Here is a 21,114-nt window from a genome sequence, read left to right on the forward strand (position 1 = left end):
GTAAAACCAAACCCCTGAAATACCTGAGCCTCATCTTCGGCAGAGACTTGAGAGCAACCCTTGACCACAACGAAGAGACCACCCTAAAGAAGGTTAAGGAGAGACTAGACTCGTGGTCCCCTAAAAACATCAGCTGGTGGGGCAGAGTGGAAACAATAAAGATGATGATAACACCAATGGTCAACTACACACTAAGCATGCTACCACTGACAATGACGGATGATTTCCATAAGAAGCTCGATAACATGATAAACAAGTTTGTATGGAAAGGAAAGAAACCCAGGATCAGCCTACAGGAACTGCGACTCAATAAAAACTTGGGAGGATTGAACATCACGAACTTCAAAACCTTCCAAATGGCATGCCTGGCAAAGCAGGGTATTTTCTGGATCACCCAAACACAAGACTACGCACCAGTGTGGCTGGAGCTAGAAAAGAACATCCTAGACGGGTTAAACCCCATAGCGATGCTTACAGCAAACAAACACCCAGCAGCAAACAATCCCATCATCAGGAACACCAAAACAGCCCTGCTAAGGGTGGACAATCGGATGGAGCAAGGTATCAGAAATACCAAATGGGAGTCAATATGGTTCAACACAAGAATACAATATAAAGGGCGAACACTAAACAACGAGGTCTGGCTCACGAAGGGAATCACAACTCCATCACAACTAGAAAAGAATAACACCCCACTTACTTTTAACATCCTCAAACTAACACACAATCTACCGGACATAGAACTCTACACGTTCCTCAAAATAAGGACAGCCATAACAAAAACGAACCTAACTAAGACGACACCTCACATTCTACACTACTTGACAAACCTCAACAAGGTCGGACATCAGACAGCTCACATATGCAAGCTTCTAAGCCCCAAAACGTCCAACCTAAACTACAAAACAATATCCTTCTGGGAAATAATGCCTAGCAGACACTTCAGTGAGGTGGAAAAAACACGACTGTGGGAGTCAGCCACAAAAAACAAAATCACACCGCAGCTAGCACAAACAAAAAACTGGCTCCTACACAAAGCATTCTGGACCCCAGCAAGATTAGCAGAAGTTGGTATACATGAGAGTGATACATGCTGGAACTGCCAGAAAAGCAAAGGTGACCTAGAACATCTCATTTTCACGTGCCCTAAGGTCAAAACATTCTGGGTGAAGGTGAGAGCCCTCATTAACACAGTAGTGGGCAGGAGCATACAGCCAGAGTTCGTAGGACTAGCCACAGCATTCATGGCACCAGACCTAGGAAGTAAGGAAGACAGAGACCTAGTGGACCTCCTACTTACTGCGGCGGTAAAAACCATCTTAGCGAATTGGAAAAACACGGCCAAAGCCACTTTCAAAGGATAGGTCCCTCTTATCCTCAGCTCTTCCCCTTTCCTCTCTTCTCACCCCCTTTCCTCCACTCACCCTCTTCTTGGGGCTCTACATAACCACAGCTGAAACTAGCATATGCAGCAGTAAGCCTAATGTAACCAAGAAGGCGCCAAGAATCAATGTACTGCCCTAGCATCACTACTGTACTGTAATGGAAAAAATGTCTTAATAAAAACTCTTGAAATGAAAAAAAAATGATCATTTACAAAACCTTTGAAATTCACTGAAAAAACCATAGGTTTCAGCCATGTTATAGTTAGGAATTAGCATTTAAAAAACCTAAGAAATTCACTGAAAAAAACATAGGTTTCAGCCACGTTATAGTTAGGAATTAGGATTTAAAAAACCTTTGAATTTCACTGAAAAAACCATAGGTTTCAGCCATGTTATAGTTAGGAATTAGCATTTAAAAAACCTTGGAAATTCACTGAAAAAACCATAGGTTTCAGCCACGTTATAGTTAGGAATTAACATTTAAAAAACCTTAGAAATTCATTGAAAAAACCATAGGTTTCACACATGTTATAGTTAGCTGGACATTTCACTCATACAAAACCATTTAAATTCCCCTGTTATAGTTAGTCCAGCTAACTATAACTACCCGCACTGCTAGATAGCCGAGCCAGAGACTGATGATACACCACGCCTGATTTTAACATATAGCAAAGAGGAAAGGAACATAAAATCAATCATCAAGAAAAACTGGCCCATCGTACTTACAGATGGCATCCTAAGTGATAAGTTACCTGATATTCCAACGATAACTTATAGAAGAGCATGTAGCAATCGTAACAAACTAGTTAAAGCCAATCCAGAACTAGGTAGTGGCAGTACCTGGTTAACGTCAAAGAATGGTTTCTTTAAATGTTCGGCCTGCCGAGCGTGCAAATTCGGAATAAATAAAACACATTTTTATTCCCCTTTCACCAGCTATCCAATTGCCATTTTAGGTAATTATAACAGCCGGACTGAGTATGCTGTGTATATCCTGGAGTGCACCTGCTGCTTAGGCTATATTGGTAGCACAAAGCTGCAGGTGAACGTCAGGATATTGCAGCATCTCAAGGCAATTGTTAATAACGACAATGCCTACCCTGTGACACGTCATTTTAAATCTACACATTGTAATGACTTAGCCTGCTTATCATATTATGTGATAGATGCAGTAGCACCACTTAGAAGAGGAGGGAATAGGGAAAATTGCTGAGGAGAAAGGAGACTAGATATATAATTGAACTGGACAGCAATGGATTAAGCACAACAGAGGATTTGCACAATTTTTTATGAATACTTTATTAAGGTGTTTGGTAGAGAATTGTGTATAACCTTGTGAGATCTGGAGTCCTCTATGTTTAGTATACTGTTTTTTACATTTTCTTTCTGAATTGCTGGACCTGGCTCAGGCGGCTCTGGAGGGTACGAATTTCTGTATTACGTTTTAATAAATGAGAGGCTTGCAAATTGTTTGCAGGTTAGAAGAAATCATGAATTTGCATTATATAGGTTTTCACTTCCCGAAGTTTTCCTGAGGTGTGTAATACACACTTTTTAGTTTTTAGGGTCACTTGTAAAAAGATTTTTGTAAATACACTTTCTCACACGTGCATTAATTTATGGGAGTCCGGTTACGGATTTAGGTGTACATAAGGCTGCAACAATATGGAAATAAAAATTGCAAAAATGAGGAAAAAATAGTTTTGAAAAAAGTAGTTGTAGGAAGCACAGCACAAGGACAACACTTGATGTTTTATATTTTTTGCACTTATTATGATCAAACCACATAGTAGTGAGGGTGTAAAAGAGTGAACAATATCAAACAGGCATTGTTTTTTTTTCTATACTCGATATTGTTTATATGATGGACAATGGTTTGTTAGTAAATTTTGAGAAATAAGTTTTGCTACTAGATTAGCCAAATACAATGTGCTATTTGAAAGTGATATTCAAGAATAATATATTGTTCTATATTTTAAACAACAATATTTATATTGTAAGTAGACATTGTAAATAGATATTTATAAAGTACTGGCACTTAGCACTTTGGCAAACTTTTGTGGTATTGTCAATTGAAATCTTAAAACAAGTTTACTGTTCCAACCATGAGCAATGTGCAATAAACAAACCACCTGCTACGTATAGATAATGATATACTGATTCGCCGGACATTATACATAGGGGTCATCAATGTATTCATACAGTTGAAAATTATTTTTATCGAGTTCACAACAATGTCGCAAATACAAAATCGCATTTTTAATTGCAATTACAAACATAAAATAATGCATAAAGTAACTTGCCATGTAAATAAGTATTTTCTCACTCTCTATGAAGGTGGTCATGTGACACATGAGTGGGAGGGTGTATGCAAAAAGAGAGAAAAAAAGAGTACAACAGGTATGCTGGCGCGGTGCTCTGTGTCTGAACAAGAGCACTGGATGCTTGAAACGCGTCACCGCTGAGAGGTCGAATTTAATAAAATCTGCCTAACCTGAGTACGCTGTTGGGTCCATCTCTTCATTTCGCCGCCAGGAAGTTTTGAAGATTGTTTTTGCATATATATAGATATTTATATACATATGAATATATATTAGGGGTGGGCGGAATTAGCGAAATTCACTCTCATAAACTACTGCGAAAATGCTAAAAATCTCCACAAACATGCAGAAATATCGCGAAGACAAAGACGTTTTTTCCCGCCCTTTTTTTCTGCGTGATCACGGCTCGCCAACTTACCCATGCGGTTGCTCATGGGCGTTGCCATCTTGTTTTCACATGTCCCACCCGCCCGCGATGCTTACTGCCTGTTCCGGGTCGCGCGATGCATGCTCGCGTCCGTTTGCCATACGTATTTGCTGTTCGGGAACACTTTTACTTGTTCGTGCCGCTTTTTGCATGCTCGGGGAGAAAATATTGTGCAAACTATTGCACGTGGTCGCAATGGGCACTGCCATCTTATTTTTCACTCTATTGTATGGTTCTAGGCCCCTGATTTTCAATCCTCCCTGTATATTTACAACTCTTTGTTTCAAGCCACTTTTTTTAATCTTTTCTGTTTATTATCTCTCTAACTATTTTCCTGCTTCTATATTTTTGTTTTTTTCTCTCCTTTTTTTCGGTGTTTTAGCTAGCTTTTCACTCTTTTTCTATTGCCTGCTATTTCCTTTACTTACTTTTTAAATTTTATTACCTTTTCTTCCCACCCGTCTATCTCCCCCCAGAACCATGCCGAAGGGTAGGGCTCGCCGCAGCCAGAGCTACGACTGGGGTGCAGGCACGGGCCTTATTTGGGGAGGTGGAGTTGGCTGCACTTATCTTCTTTGTGCAGCCCCACCTCCCCTCATCCCTCGCAGCAGGTGGCAGGCCTGGGTCCAGGTACTGGCTCCGGGAGCGTCGACAGCTCTGGGGAAAGGTACGCCAGGCAATGTTCCTCTGCTCTGGGGTCTGGCGCACCCATGCGCAGTTGACCCACTGGTGGTCCGACATCCTGGACCGTGAACAGGACCTGCTGTACCTGCTAGGAGTGGATGTCCCAGGTCTTAGTGAGTAACTATTTAATTATTACTACTTTGTGTCTGTTCTTCTGCTTTGTGTTATATATTGCAAATATCTTTTTTTCTTCCAAACAGCTAGAATGTTGCTGCTTACATTCCAGGTTAATTAGGTTTAAAAAGTCTTCTGTGATTGTTATGACACAGGTGCTCCTCTGCACTACTACCAATCTTACTTGTTTGCAACTTTGTATTTGCACTTGCTTAGCGTGATTATGTAATAGTTTATTTTAGAGAAATTAAGTTACATAATGCTATAGTGACTCTAGTCCTTACGTTGTCCTGTCACAAAGAGATAGGGGCAAATTGATACTTAGGTTTAGTTACTTTGTATGAGTTTGTAATTTTTTAGTGGTATGCGTGATACCCCCTCAGTTATGTCATGTGCTGCTAGTACCCCAGTCTTTATTAGAACCTTTTCTAGTTTGTTCAATGAGTGGTGGTAATAGGCTTAGCACTAGCAGAACATCAGGATCAATCAATCAACCCAAAATTTGGTGTATACAAAAAATGTAGTCATTTTTCCTCCATTTGACCATATGCATTGTTGAGGACTAAAAGAAGTGGAAATGCATACTTAATGTACAATTGGCACGCCTGATATAGGTGGGCTGCGTCGGGTGGTACGTCGTACTTATGCTTAGTTAGTATTCTGGAATCAGAATGGAAGACTGGATTAGTGTTGATAAATAGGAAGTAGTCGATCTGCGAATCCCCCGATACTACTTGTTGACCAGATGAGATTGGTCAATTTAGTTATTGCAATTGTTGTTTACATAAGTGTTTTTTGACCGTTCTTTAAAAATATTTTATTTGTTTGACACCATCCATCAATGTTTGTCTCTTTCTTATATCTTTCCTGTTCAGCACCCAGGGGCAGGCAGTCAGGGAGTGGGGCTCAGTCAGCGGGAGAACAAGAACACCAGGAGGACACCAACGAGGGTTCCGCTGCTGGCCCTTGTAAGTCTTCTTCTTTTTAATAATAATTCTTATTCCATAACTTTACTGCACCATATTTTTCCTGAACTATTGTTTCAGTTTCCTAATGCTATTTTTTACCAACAATTATCCTTCGATCTGTACTGTTTAAAAAATCTTGTTATCCCTGTCTCTGCTATGATGACTCTCTGTACTACTACTACTATTAGTCTGTCTGTACTGTAGTAGCTAAGCTTGCCCAGTTGGTCACTCTTTATTTAAAAGGTTGTAAATAAAACTCAGATTCACCAGTAGCTGTAGCCATTGAGTCCAGTCCTTTGGGTCGTCCTCTTGTACTACTTCTAGTCTTATTGATCTTGAGTCTTTGTTATTCTTGAGGCCTTGACAATTCACACCAACAAATGCCCAAGCAGATGTATTACTATTTTGATATGATAGGACATACTACTACTGTTGTAGGGATTTTGCACATACAGACCTTTGAACAAGAAAATAGGATGTTGGTGATGGTAGGTTGGACCTTCCTCACACACCTCAATCAGAAGTTCAGAATCAAGAACCCAGAGGACACAGAACCCATCAGGGTGAGATTGCCGCACTACATGTCCCAGAATTCCAGAGTGGTGTGTCCACCAATCACAATGGGGCTTATGTAGTGGCCTATCAGAAGGCAGTTTAAACAATAAATGTAGTGTGGGCTAAATTGCTGTTTCTTCTGTGGGACTAAGCCTATGAGGAAGGAAGTTTTCCGAAACGCGTCAGGCTGCTCTTGCTGCGTATGTGGTCTGCCGAGCACTGCTGCTGCCCGAGTGCTTCCTCAAACTTGTGGGTAACGTTGGAGCTGAATATTTTCACGGCTGCCCAGCCGTGGAGGGAGCACCACTGTTAGAATTAGAGAAGCGGGCTAGGGGCTGGAAATACGTCCAGCTCCACACGGGGTAAGCAGCGCCAGGAACTCAGACTGCGTGCACAGTGGGGCCCATTGAAGGGCTTTGCATCAAGGACCCAGAGGACACAGCACCCATCAGGGTGAGATTGCCGCACTACATGTCTCAGAATTCCAGAGTGGTGTGTCCACCAATCACGATGGGGCATATGAAGTGGCCTATCAGAAGGCAGTTTAAACAATAAATGTAGTGTGGCCTAAATTGCTGTTTGTTCTGTGGGACTAAGCCTATGAGGAAGGAAGTTTTCCGAAACGCGTCAGGCTGCTCCTGCTGCGTGTGTGGTCTGCCGAGCACTGCTGCTGCCCGAGTGCTTCCTCAAACTTGTGGGTAACTTTGGAGCTGAAAAAATACATATAAATATATATATATATATATATATATATATATATATATATATATATATATATATATATATATATATATATATATATATATATATATATATATATATATATGTATATATATATATATATATATATAAATATATATATATATATACATATATATATATATATATATATATATATATGTATATATATATATATATATATATATATATATATATATATATATATATATATATATATATATATATATATATATATATATATATAAACTTAATGTTGACTAAAATATACAATATTTTTACCGTAGGAAAGCGGGAGGGTAAAAATTACTATTCCCACTCCAGAGAGTGCATCAGTAGGGAAAGCGTTGGATAGCATAGGGGTAAATATTACTATTCCCACTCCAGAGAGTGCAACAGTAGAGAAAGTGTTAGATAGCATAGGGGTAAAAATTACTATTCCCACTCCAGAGAGTGCAACAATAGGGAAAGTGTTGGATAGTGTAGAGGTAAAAAATACTATTCCCACTCCAGAGAGTGCAACAGTAGGGAAAGCGTTGGATAGCAGGAGGGTAATAATTACTATTCCCACTCCTGTGAGTGCTACAGTAGGGAAAGCGTTGGAAAGGGGGTGGGTAAGAATTACTATTACACATATACAAGAAACAACTAAGGAGTGACTTATTGGAGCTGTGGACACAAAATTAGAGTCAGACAACCCATAGGGCAAGAAATTCTTCCACCTCCTAGTGATAAAACGATATTGGAACCAGACAAAGGAAAAATAAGTGAATACACATACAAAAGAAACAATTAGTAATTAATTAAGAAGAACCCTCACTCACCCTAGTGGTGACATGCTTCATCACGGGGTTCCCACTGGAGGAACCGAATGTCCCTCCAGTGTGCTTCAATGCCTGATTTGCAGCGGAGCAGGTTCTTGTGAATTGGACTTAGTGTATGTGATTATGTGCAGGTGGTAGTGAATTAAAAAATATTAGTTGTACCCAAACTTACTTTATTCGGTGGTCAACCAATATTATTAAAAACAGTGTGTGGGATATTATGAGTGGTAATATTATTGACCACTTATATCCCCTCAAAGGTAGGTCGGAATTAAAGTGCTGTCATCTGTGGGCTTAAGCGGGGGAGGCTATCTTCACGCTACTGCCATTTGCTCGTAACGGCTCACCTCCTGTGACCTACTGAGTCCACTGCCGCCGCTTTCCGGGCGGCGGCAGTGGACTCAGTAGGTCACAGAAGGCGAGCCCACAGATGACAGCACTTTAATTCCGTGCTTTTTTTTGAGCCCCTGGAAATCCTAGGGTGCAGCAACCGTATTTTATGGTAATTTTTACAAATACTTAGTTTTCACATACATCCACTGGTTGGACGCGCCTTGATCTAAGGGGGAGCTACTAAATTAAATTAAAATTACACGATATTCTTTTGGAAGGCATATAACGCCACATGTGCATCAGTGATTGAGCACAGCAATCACTTTGACAAGCGACGCGAAGCGTATAAATCTAAATCTTCTTACCTTCGTTTTCCTATGGTTTGCGCATGCGCGAGGGAGTAGTGTCTCTCCTCGCTCCGGTTCCGACAGTTGTGTCATGTGGAACGCCACGGACGCCTCGTTATCCTCCGTTTGATGGGTATTTAAGGGTGAAAGGTGGCCCCTCCACCACCTCCACTTCCGCTTGGCTCATGGCTAGGGGCACCGACGGACAGGTGAGCGTCCTATTGGACTTTCCTCATTTTTGCCAAACCCTGCAGACGAGATAGGATCGGTGGGTTTCTGCTGATAACATAGGATTGGTAGTAACCTGGCTGATACGTGTTTTTTCACAGGACTGGGTTGCTAAAAGGGGACTTCACTGCTCTAGACTCCTTGGTATTGCAGGAGCCTTTAATTGTGGGCAACCCTCTTGGTCCCCCTTGGGCTATTATAAGCTTTACTCACTATGGTCATTAGATCTGCTCTTAGAGTAAGTTTTTGCAGCAAGCTTCCATTGTAATCTTCTAGGCTATAGAACTGAACGAGGAGTCAAAATACTGTCTATAGGTAGGATGTTATGTGTTGGCTTGGCAGTTGGGCACCTATCACATGTTCGTTGGGTTATGTGTGTAGAGCAATTGGCTTGGGCATTGTAGAGCAGTGTGCTTACTGTGCCCCTTTTTCTACACCACAGAGCGGGGCCTCATACTCCTGAGCGGTTGCCGGGTGAGGTGAGGTCTTCACCCACACAAGGCTGGGTGAGTATCACTTTGAGGAAATGCCTCTATGTGATTAAGCTATTATGCTTTTTTTTCAATATATGCAGAATGTCAATTATTCATGCAGGTGTGTTCTTTCTATACGGTCTCTTTGTATTCAGATGGTTGTGGTGGTGTAATCTAGTGTTGTTATACATCAATACTTTTTTGTTTGTTGATAGGAAGAAGACATGCTTCTCTCCCGCCAGTGGACGTCTAAGCGTTAAAGTTACTGGTAGATATGTATCTGTCTAGTAGTAAACTTTTGGTTATTTTCCATTTCACATATCACCTGTAGTTAAAGTTGCAGTAGACACTCTATATGTAGGGTCCTGAAGAAAGCCGGGGATATGCCCCGTTGGCTGAAACATGTCGACCGTCCTGCACAGCGCCACAAGGTAGCCTCCCTACCAGGCATGTTTTTAACCCTTGACACACTAACCTCTGTATGTACGCTCCTTCAGGGGTTGCGTAGTCAATTTTATCCATCACAATCACATGAGCACTGCACATTATCTAGTCCACTTCTTGGTAAAACATCATGGCTAGATTCCTGACATCCATTTTCCACACCGGCACTATATGGCCGGACCTGGTATGGATTGATCAGACAATTCCCACGTGACGTTAACTCCACCATAAGGGTAGGCTGATGGGAATTGTTCCAGCTTTGTTTTACCAATTTGCAACAGCATTGGTCTACATTTGCATCCTACTGTTTCATAGTTTCTGATATAGTCACACACCACCTTTTGACCTGTTCTGCTCTGTTGTGTGTTTTGTATTCTGACAACAGGGGAGCGAGCAGTCAGGTCGTTAAATATTCCCCTTGACCCTCCACACATGTTTGTTTTTGATAGTATCTTCACGCTACTGCCATTTGCTCGTAACGGCTCACCTCCTGTGACCTACTGAGTCCACTGCCGCTGCTTTCCGGGTGGCGGCAGTGGACTCAGTAGGTCACAGAAGGCGATCCCACAGATGACAGCACTTTAATTCCGTGCTTTTTTTTGAGCCCCTGGAAATCCTAGGGTGCAGCAACCGTATTTTATGGTAATTTTACAAATACTTAGTTTTCACATACATCCACTGGTTGGACGCGCCTTAGCGAGCATGGACCACCAGGGATATTCACGTCACTGGTCCTGAAGAAAGCTGCATGAATTAAAAGAGACAGCTGAAACATGTCGACCTACCTTTGAGGGGATATAAGTGGTCAATAATATTACCACTCATAATTTCCCACACACTGTTTTTAATAATATTGGTTGACCACAAATAAAGTAAGTTTGGGTACAACTAATATTTTTTAATTCACTACCACCTGCACATAATCACATACACTAAGTCCAATTCACAAGAACCTGCTCCGCTGCAAATCAGGCGTTGAAGCACACGGGAGGGACATTCAGTTCCTCCAGTGGGAACCCCGTGATGAAGCATGTCACCACTAGGGTGAGTGAGGGTTCTTCTTAATTAATCACTAATTGTTTCTTTTGTATGTGTATTCACTTATTTTTCCTTTGTCTGGTTCCAATATCGTTTTATCACTAGGAGGTGGAAGAATTTCTTGCCCTATGGGTTGTCTGACTCTAATTTCGTGTCCACAGCTCCAATAAGTCACTCCTTAGTTGTTTCTTGTATTTATGATTGGGGATATAGGAGTGATCCTTTTCTAATCCTCCCTCTCTTGTTGTTTATTAATAAGAATTACTATTTCCACTCCAAAGAGTGCAACAGTAGAGAAAGCGTTGGATAGCGTAGAGGTAAAAATTACTATTCCCACTCCAGAGAGTGCAACAGTAGGGAAAGCGTTGGATAGTGGGAGGGTAAAAATTACTATTCCCACTCCAGTGAGTGAAACAGTAGGGAAAGCGTTGGATGGGGGAGGGTAAGAATTACTATTCCCACTCCAAGGAGTGCAACAGTAGGGAAAGCGTTGGATAGCAGGAGGGTAAAAATTACTATTCCCACTCCAGAGAGTGCAACAGTAGGGAAAGCGTTGGATAGCGTAGGGGTAAAAATTACTCTTCCCACTCCAGTGAGTGCAACTGTAGGGAAAGCGTTGGATAGCTTAGGGGTAAATATTACTATTCCCACTACAGAGAGTGTAACAGTAGGGAAAGCGTTGGATAGCGGGAGGGTAAAAATTACTATTCCCACTCCAGTGAGTGCAACAGTAGGGAAAGCATTACATAGGGGGAGGGTAAGAATTACTGTTCCCACTCCAAGGAGTGTAACAATAGGGAGAAACCGTTGGATAGCGTAGGGGTAAAAATTACTATTCCAACTCCAGTGAGTGCAACAGTAGGGAAAGCGTTGGCTAGCGGGAGGGTAAAAATTACTATTCCCACTCCAGAGAGTGCAACAGTAGGAAATGCGCTGGATAGCGTAGGGGTAAAAATTACTATTCCCACTTCAGTGAGTGCAACAGTAGGGAAAGCGTTGGATAGCGTAGGGGTAAAAATGACTATTCCCACTCCAGTGCGTGCAACAGTAGGGAAAGCGTTGGATAGCGTAGGGGTAAAAATTACTATTACTATTACTATAAATTACTATTCCCACTCCAGTGAGTGCAACAGTAGGGAAAGCGTTGGATGGCGTAAGGGTAAAAATTACTATTCCCACTCCAGTGAGTGCAACAGTAGGGAAAGCGTTGGATAGCTTGGGGGTCAAAATAACTATTCCCACTCCAGTGAGTGCAACAGTAGGGAAAGTGTTGGATAGCGTAGGAGTAAAAATTACAATTGAGTTTAACAGTAGGAAAAGTGTTGGATAGCGTAGGAGTAAAAATTACAATTTCCACTCCAGTGAGTTTAACAGTAGGGAAAGTAATGATTTAATATATTATTAAAAATAAATTAAATATCAATACCAATAAAACATTAATTACAATTAATTACCAACGTAATAGTATGTAATAATTCAATTACCTATTCATAATTAATTAACAACTAATTAATTTTCAATAACTAAAACGAATGAATAAGAAAAATGAATACCAATTACTAATTAACTAACAGTAAATTATTATCAATACACAAAACATATTTTTAATATGTAATTAATTATAATTACATTACTTCCCAGCCAATTCCCCTATAAACCCATAACCTGCTATGGAAAATAAATAAATTAATACAATTATCATAATTATCAAATAATTATTTAATAAAAATGAATTACCAATTAATAAAAATTAATTACCAATTAAAAATGTATTAACAATAAATAAAAAATCAATACCAATAAATAAATAAAAAAATATTTAATTCATTACAATTAAATTACTTCCCACCCTATTCTACAGAACTAAAAAGCAAAATTAAATTAAAAATAATTAATAATTGCAAAAAATGTATATTTAATATACTTGTAATGTAATGTGTCTTGTAAAGCGCACTGCTGCCCTGAGGCGTAGAGGCGCTGTAGACCGCTGGGGAACCCGTCCTGGCTATCCCTGTGAGATGGTCCCTACTGGGTATCTCCAAGGTGAAACTAGGCATCACCGGCAAATGTGGGGGGCCTTTGTAGAGATGAGGCAAGCTAATGCCCAGAGTTGCCGATTGTGATCCCTGGTTAGAGTAGGCACCGAGGCGAGAATTACCGAGTCCGCTGACCCTGGTCCACGACCCTGCCGCGTCGTCGGGAATTGAACCCTGGTCCCGGGCTGTTCTCTGCTTCCGGGTCTGCCGCCTCTAACCAGTGAGCCACACCACTCCACTCCACTTAAATTACTTCCCACCCTATTCCCCTATAAAACCCACAACCCACTACAGAATTACATTTTGCAAAAATTAAATAACATTCATTACTTAAAAAAAATTAAACATACATTACAAAAATAATATACACTTTTCACACATACACCAACATACAAAACAAAATTCGATATTATTATAAATTCGATAAATTTTAATGCCAATATTATATACTTCGATATTTTGACTTCGATATTTTGACAATCGATATTCCTTACCTTCAATTCGATATTTTTAACCACTATATTGTGTCCATTCGATATTTTGTCCATTCTATATTTTTTATTCGATATTATGTCCATTCTATATTTTTACTTCGATATTTTGTCTTGTTACCTTTTCTGTGTTATAGTTTACATCTGTCTCTTCCGGGCCTCTTTCTCAGCTCTCATACGCCGTTGCTTTGCTTCTTTCTGCCATACCCTTAGAGAATCAAACTTCCACTGCCTGCTCTTTTTAGCAAATAATTTATTCTGCAAGAAATTCAATTATTGTTCATCAAATAAACCAGTAAGCGGCCTTTGTAGCTCAGCATTGTTCCTCGTATATTTAGTCCACAATGTGCTAAAAATATTAGGGCCAATACCATGCTTGACATGTACGTCAAAATGTGGGGAACCCTCCGGAGGCGCAGGCTGACTTTTTTCCTGTTGGGCATCAGTGGAACAACAGCTACATCCAAAACATCCTAACTAACTTATAGGCAAGGCATCTTAATATAAGACACATACGCTGACCCCAACGCACAAGTATAACACCAACAAAAATAATAAAAGGAAAAATATACAAGAGAAAAATTGTTCAAGAACCAAACCAACATGGTCCTAAAACCACCCACTGCAGTCTGGAGACTGTACCAAGTTCAAAAAGACATGCTCTAGCCCCAGACCTTTTCCAGAGAAGACCAAATTACCAGTTGGCCTGGCAAGATTGTTTGCAAACACTCTGTGTCTTTCAAAAAGTGTCTGCAAACCCACGTAGTTCAAACCAAGATAGCCCAAAATACCCTATGAAGACATAGCCCATCGGCTCATGCCGTTCTAGCAAGGCAGTCTGAATACTTCACCAAGACAGTCAGGTGACTGTATCAAGACACAGCCAGCAGGCCTATGCCTCTCAAGAATGGCACCATTTTTCCAAGAATCAAATCACTCACCTGCTGCACACAGGTCAAGTCAAATTATTCTCCTCTGCTGACTCTTCGGACCAAACGGTCAACTCCAAGGTCCATAGCCGGTGACCACTAGACGAGGAGTTGCCTGATCAGACGGGCAGGACAGCTGTTAGAACCAAGTTCAATCGTGTGGGTTACCCCGATCCATCAGAACGGATGCAACCCCGACCCTGAAACCCATTTGCGGGTGAGTAGGGTGGCAACTGAAGGAAGTGGCACTTAGGGGCCACCCGGGTTACTTAAAACCACCTGTTATGCCTTCCCAAGAATGTAGAGTTGGTCAGACAGTAGAGAATACAAACATACTTTTATTAGCAATACTCTGCAAAGGAGTCCAATCTGACCTGCACCCTAAGACGTCTGCCGAGGGACTGATCCCAAACAGTCTACAACATGTAATGATTCCTCCCAAGAGCCTCCATCCACGCCCACTGTGGAAAGGTACATACTATCTGCAACTCAAGGTTACTGTGCTGAGCCTCAGCATCTCCTAACGTGGGAGCAGAACTACACACCTGGATAGGTATGCGAGGGAAGAATGGCCTATTCATTAGTATGTCGAGAAACAGCCTTGAACAGAAGAGAAAATAATAATGAAATACAGTGTTCAGCTGAGGCAAGCAATACGAGTAATGAGGCCTAATTCAGGCACAGTCTAAGCAGCATAACAGGGATTACGAAATACAAAATGGAGTCACATTTGCTAACTGAAGCCTTCACATTGCGGGAATAACTCAGTGGGTTGCATAATGTGAATACAAACTGTGTCTATTTAGCCACACACTGCTAACCTAATATAGCATGAAACAAGTGCATTGCAGGAATGGGAATTTCAAACCTAACAGGCAACACTATGAAACAATTTAAACTTCAAGCAGGCTGAATTGAAGAGAATGAGTTTCCTCACAGAGAGCCAATGTAGACGCCACAATTTAGTCTCGGAGTGAGTTAATTTTGTTTCAGGTTAGATATTGCTCTAACCATGGAATTTTTGACTTTTTGTAACATGTTCATAGAATTTTAAGGAAGACATAAATATGGCTAATTACTGTCATACAAGTGTGCTTGTACAAAAGAAATAGCGATCATAACCCCAACAGGAAGAAAAGAAAGGGCATAATATGAACACAATTTAGTGATGTTTTACATTTATTTCTACAGGTTTAGTTTGAAGTCAATAAAAATCCCCAGGTTACGGATTGAATATGCTTCAATGGAGCATTCACCTAGAGTTGAGGGTCAAAGAGAGCATTCCCACTGATTGATGTTGTTATATATTGGACCAATCCGTCTTTTATGGATTGAGTTTGAGTAAACGGTGGTCCATCAAGGAATCAACAGGATTCCTGGCAGAGTATCCTTAGTTCCAGAAGAGTACTGAAGAGTTGGAGTCTGAGGTCCAGTATTTATACCTGGGCCTTCATTTGACGTGGGGGTAGCTTCTAGAGGTTTCCCATGGAAGTCCACAGGCTTCCTGCCTTCCCTGCCCTGGCTCCAGACTAACTGCAGAGGGTATGCAGCCCAGTGTGTGGAGCAGAGCACAGCCTATTCAAGTGTGAGTAGGGCTTTTGCCCAGCGGTGTCCTCCCATTCTGCAAGTGATGACCCACTCCAGCATACCTAAGCTTTCTATTGTGTGTGGCTGTCTAGGAGGAATACACAAAGCCCAACTGTCAGATACACCCAGTCATGTGACTGAGGGACAGGCTACAGGCACTAAATGGCTGAGACAGGAAAATGCCAACTTTCTAAAAGTAAGAGTTTTAAAATTGTAACGTAAAACCGGACTTCACCATAAAAGAGGATTTTGTTTACAATTCCAAGACACCAAAAATGAACTGGTTACATGTTTCCATTTGGCAGTTGCAACTTATTAAATGTAATGAGATAACTCCAATGTTAACCTATTAGAGAGGTAGGCCTTGCAACAGTGAAAAGGGAATAAAAGAGAAGTGTGGCTCAATGGTTAGAGCGGCAGACCCTGATGCAGAGGTCTAGCCTGGGACCAGGGTTCAATTCCCCGCCTCGGCAGGTCTTGGGCTTAAAAATTCCACAGACCTGATAATTCTCGCCTCGGTGCCTATTCCAATCATGGAGTCCCACTCTGCAACTCTGGGCAACAGCTTGCTTAATCTCCACAATGGCTCCCACAACGCAAAGGATGCCTGGCCTCCACCTTGGGGGTGCCCAGGAGAGGACGCCTCACAGGGAAAGCCAGGATGGGTTCCACAGCGGTATTCGTGCAAGCGCCTTGAGACCCTTGCGGGTGAGTAGTGCGCTATACAAGTATCAATTTACAATTTTTTTACAATTTACTATCGGGACATTTCAAACTTAATAGTATGTGTCCTACTTTTTAAATACACTGCACCATGCCCTCTGGGGTGTACATGGACTACCCTTGGATTGACATATATGCATAAAAAAGGAAGGTCTGGGTCTAGCAAAATGTTTATTTTGCCAGGTGGAAATGGTGGCTTAAACCTGCACACACAAGTTGCAATGACAGGTCATGTTTAAAGGGCTACTTAAGTGGATGGTACTATCAGTGCTGCATGTCCACTAGTCAGGTAGGTAAGAATGCCAACAAGAAAATCACTGTAGAACAATTTTACAAATAAATGTTTTTATTTTTCAACATTCGAGTTCAGCATATGAATAAAATCTTTGTTGAAATTCACCAAACTCGAATTGGGCAAATGTGTCCCAGAGAGACAGTGGTTGCACCGTCTGTGTTCCTTGAGCACTCAACGCTTGTTTGAAGCTGAAGTTTTTGCAATTCAAGTTTTATAATATACGCACCTATATTTGAGATATATTTTTCTAGTTTATATTACTTTCAATTTAGACATCTTAAAAAACTAATAAATTTGTTTGTAACATAGTTCTTGAGTAAATCACTTGTTGCCATTCTTAACTACCGGACTATTGTTACCCAAGCCCACAAGGGAATATTGGGTTGCCCTTTTGTATTCAATATGCAGGCCCCCCAGTAGCATTTAATTAGCAGGCTCTGGGGACACATAGTCCCACTTTACTAGGGACTTGCACATAAATGTTACCCTGTTTTATGGATTGAGCACATGCACTTTAGCACTGGTCATCAGTGGCATAGTGTGCAGAGTCCTTAGGTCAGTAAAAATTAGATCATTTAACGATAGAAGAGGTGAAGGTTAAAAGTTTGCAGGGAGACCACCCTAGGCTGACAGGTTTAATACGTGTCATATGCATGGAGATAGGTTTTGGAATTGAGTTTCTTTAAGTTTCAAGTGTTGGCACACATAGATTAAATAACTGTAGGGGGTGGTCTGAGCCTTAGGGGGCATCCATTGTAGAGGGATGTCATTGGACTTTAAATGAGGTGCTTACATTTGTTAGTGTCTGTTCAACAAGAAAGATTTAAGCCAGAAATTGCTTTTCCTTTGATATGTAAAGTTTGAAGACGTTTTAGGAGCAGTGGGTGATTGATGCTCTCATTAGCTGTGGGTAAGCTGTCAATTAACCATCTTAGATCATCAATAGCTGGCAAGTTTGATAAATAAACCTTGTCTGAAACCTCCTTAGGTGGTTTCTAGGAGGATGTTTTGTTACACAAATACATGTAATTGCCTAGTCACTGTTTCACCTAGCAGTTTGGCAATATAAGGTAAAGGTGAGATAGACATATAGCTGGCACGATCATGAGAACTCAGACTAGGTTTTCAAAGTGAGGTCTTTTTTATAGCTTTTCAATGGGAGAGAAATTATGCCTTTATTTAATGAGGTATTATTTGCCTGACTAGTGGAGCAATTGTTTTACCAACATTTTTTAAACATGGGGTAGAGCAGCTATCTTGGTTTTAATTTTAATAGAGTGACAGAGTTCACAATCTCATTTAGGTTTAACTCAAATTCAGAAAGAGGTTCTCTGGGGATTGCCTGCTGCATATGTCATAGGTACCAGAAGCTGAGAAGTGATTATTTCAGAACGGCGTTTTGACCAATCTGAGTGGATTTATTAACTGGATAGAGCTACCTCCTCCCCAAGTTCATAGCTCTATTCCTGACAAGTGCTTTTTTGAAAATGTCTATTCTGTCACAGTTGTTGTGCTTCTGGATTTAGCAGTGTGTATAGTTATGCATGGGTGCCAGTTCCAGTGAACTGGGAGGTTGTGTTTGAACATTAAGGATTGAACCTGTTTATTTGCAACTATGCTTATTCATTTGAAGCTGCCCATTAAGGCTGTGCTTGAGCATGTGGTGCTGTGTTCAATTGTCTCTCTGGTCTATATTTTTGGTGATGTGATGGCTGGAATCATGATGGTTCATAGGTTCACCCGTGGCATACAATTGAAGCACTCACGGCACATCATGGGAGAACCCAGTCATTTATATATCTGAGTGATATCTGAAGTAGACCTCATGGTGCTTTCAATTTTATGTCAAGAACGGAGGCTCCTATTATGCCTTCTTTGCTTGCTTTATTTTCAATAGCAGCAAGATAAGCAACAAACTGCAAATACCCAGAAGGTACAGCAGGAAACTACTGGCCAATGGGATTAGAGTAAACAAACAATGGACCAATCATAACCAGGATAGTATATATGGCCAGCTCTGACCATACAAAGTCCTCTTTTCTTGCTGCTACGCAGTCAGATAAGTCGCATTTTCTATTTACTCTATTGAATTAATTGTTTTATGTGTTTATTTCGTTGCTATTGCTTAATTATTGCTTAACTGGTACCATAGTCGTATATTGTCTCGAACGCGTTCGCGCTCGCTTTTTCAAGCTTTCTCCGGTCCAGTTTCAGGTCCCCCCCCCCCGCGCGCTGCAGCGTGTGGTTCTTACCGCTGCGCACGCTTCCCGCTCCCTGCTCCTCACCGGCTGCTCGACTGTGCTCTGTGTCTTCCTGCTGTTCGTCTGCCTCTCGCTGCTTCCTCAACGCGGTGCCCGTCCCCAGGGGAGTGTCTCCCTGCCATTCCGGCCCGTTTACGCCCCTTTGTTTCTCCTGGTTCTATTAAACCCTGACTCACTGTTTTCCTGTCATGGAGATTCCAAGCTCTCCCTAGTTGGACAATGAAGAAAGCGAGGCTTTCTAGACTGACTTCAGTAAATTTATTAATAATTCTGTGGAGACTGCTGTCGAGGCTTCAATGACTCGTGTTTCTAAACACATGGAGAATTCCCTTTTGAGCCTCATGACCAAAGCTTTGGCCCATTCTGCGGGGGATAGCAGAAAACGCAAACTGGTTCCTTCCACTTCTCTTTCCAAAAATGTGTCACTGATGGGTCGCAAGTCCTCCTCGCATTTGACTGAGGACGTGGTTCCTCCCAGGCCTCCCACCAAGGAGGGGATAAAGATTTCTATGTCTAAAAGTAAAACTAAGACAAAAAAGTGGAGGTTCCTAAGAAGCTGGTCATTAATACTATTCCTGACACAAATGATGATGATGATTTGGGTGACACTGATGACTTAGCAGATTTCTTTCAGTTGGTTGATCCTCCTTCCCCCAAGAAAGCAAGATTGGATGCTTTTGCATCTCAGCCTGTGTTGGATACGGAGGGCAATCCTATGTTTGACCCCGCTTCTATCAGACATCCTAATTCTACAGAGTGGTTCCCCACTCCTCAACTCCTCATGTGGGAGAGTACATCTCCTCCAAGCTCCGTCTGCCTTTGGACAAGTCTGTTTGGGCTAAACTCAAGTCTGAGTGTCCCAAACCTTCCCTTCCCTGTCATGTTACCGTTACTCCTTCTATAGATCAGCCTCTTCTTACCTTCTTCTCGAAGTTTGGCAAAGATCCTCACAGGGGTGTGGATAAGGCCTGGTCCACTTGCCAGGACAAGCTTTTGGATGTCGTGGGTCCTTTGGCCCGGGTTTTGGATATGGCGGAGACAGCCCGCTTGGAAGGTTCGGACCTTAATCCAGAAGAAATCTCTTTGTGGCTCCAAAGGTCCTTTTGCCTGTTAGGTAATGCCAATGCGGCAATCATTCATGAGCGCCGTGAGGGCCTGTTGATCAAATTGGACCCGAAGTTGGCCAACCTGGCTACCCAGGATCCGGGTGTCAAGGCTGACGGACCGTTGTTTGGTGATTCCCTTGTCAAGGATCTCAGCCGTTACGTGTCTACTTTTGCTTCCTTGGACAAGGCCCAATTTTCCATCAAAAAGGTGTTTGCCCCTCGGGTTTTTGGCAGGGCCGGCAGAGGCAGGAACTGCTCTTCCGGCTGCGGTTATCCGAACCAAGGTTCCAGAGGCGCAGCCAATTCCGGCTATCAAGAATTCAAGCCGCGGTTTTACCCCCCAAAGAGGACATGGCTTCCGTGGCCGAGGACCGAAAGGTTTCCGTGCCAACAACAACAACGTTAACAACCAAGGTGAACCCTCTCCCTCCTATCGGAGGTCGTCCTGCTCTATTTCTTAACAGGTGGCGCGCGCTCACAGCAGACCCCTGGGTCCTCAATTCTGTACAAGGCTATCTCATAGAGTTTTACGCTCAACCTTCCCAGGCTATTTTTCCTCCTCCGTTGTTTTTTTCCGCAGACGTAGCTCTGCTCGTCTCTCAAGAGATTCAAAATCTTCTCCAAAAACAAGCCATTCTCATTGCTCCCTTCGATCCCTCAGGCTTTCTAAGCTCCCTCTTTTTGGTTCGAAAAAAGAACACAAAAGTTTGTCCAGTCATCAATCTCAAGTGGTTTAACCAGTTCGTGGTTTATCGCCACTTCAAGATGGAGACCATTCTCCATCTCAGAGATACCTTGCGCCAATCC

The 21,114-nt window shown here is 41.8% G+C and overlaps 1 pseudogene; it reads left to right on the forward strand.

The window, feature by feature from the left end:
• The first annotated feature begins 212 nt into the window (after nucleotides 1-212).
• LOC147729161 (uncharacterized) lies at nucleotides 213-20,768 on the forward strand (annotated as a pseudogene).
• Nucleotides 20,769-21,114: the final 346 nt, after the last annotated feature.

Source organism: Lissotriton vulgaris, chromosome 2_2 (assembly GCF_964263255.1).
Source record: "Lissotriton vulgaris chromosome 2_2, aLisVul1.2, whole genome shotgun sequence".
Classification (NCBI taxonomy): Eukaryota; Metazoa; Chordata; class Amphibia; order Caudata; family Salamandridae; genus Lissotriton; species Lissotriton vulgaris.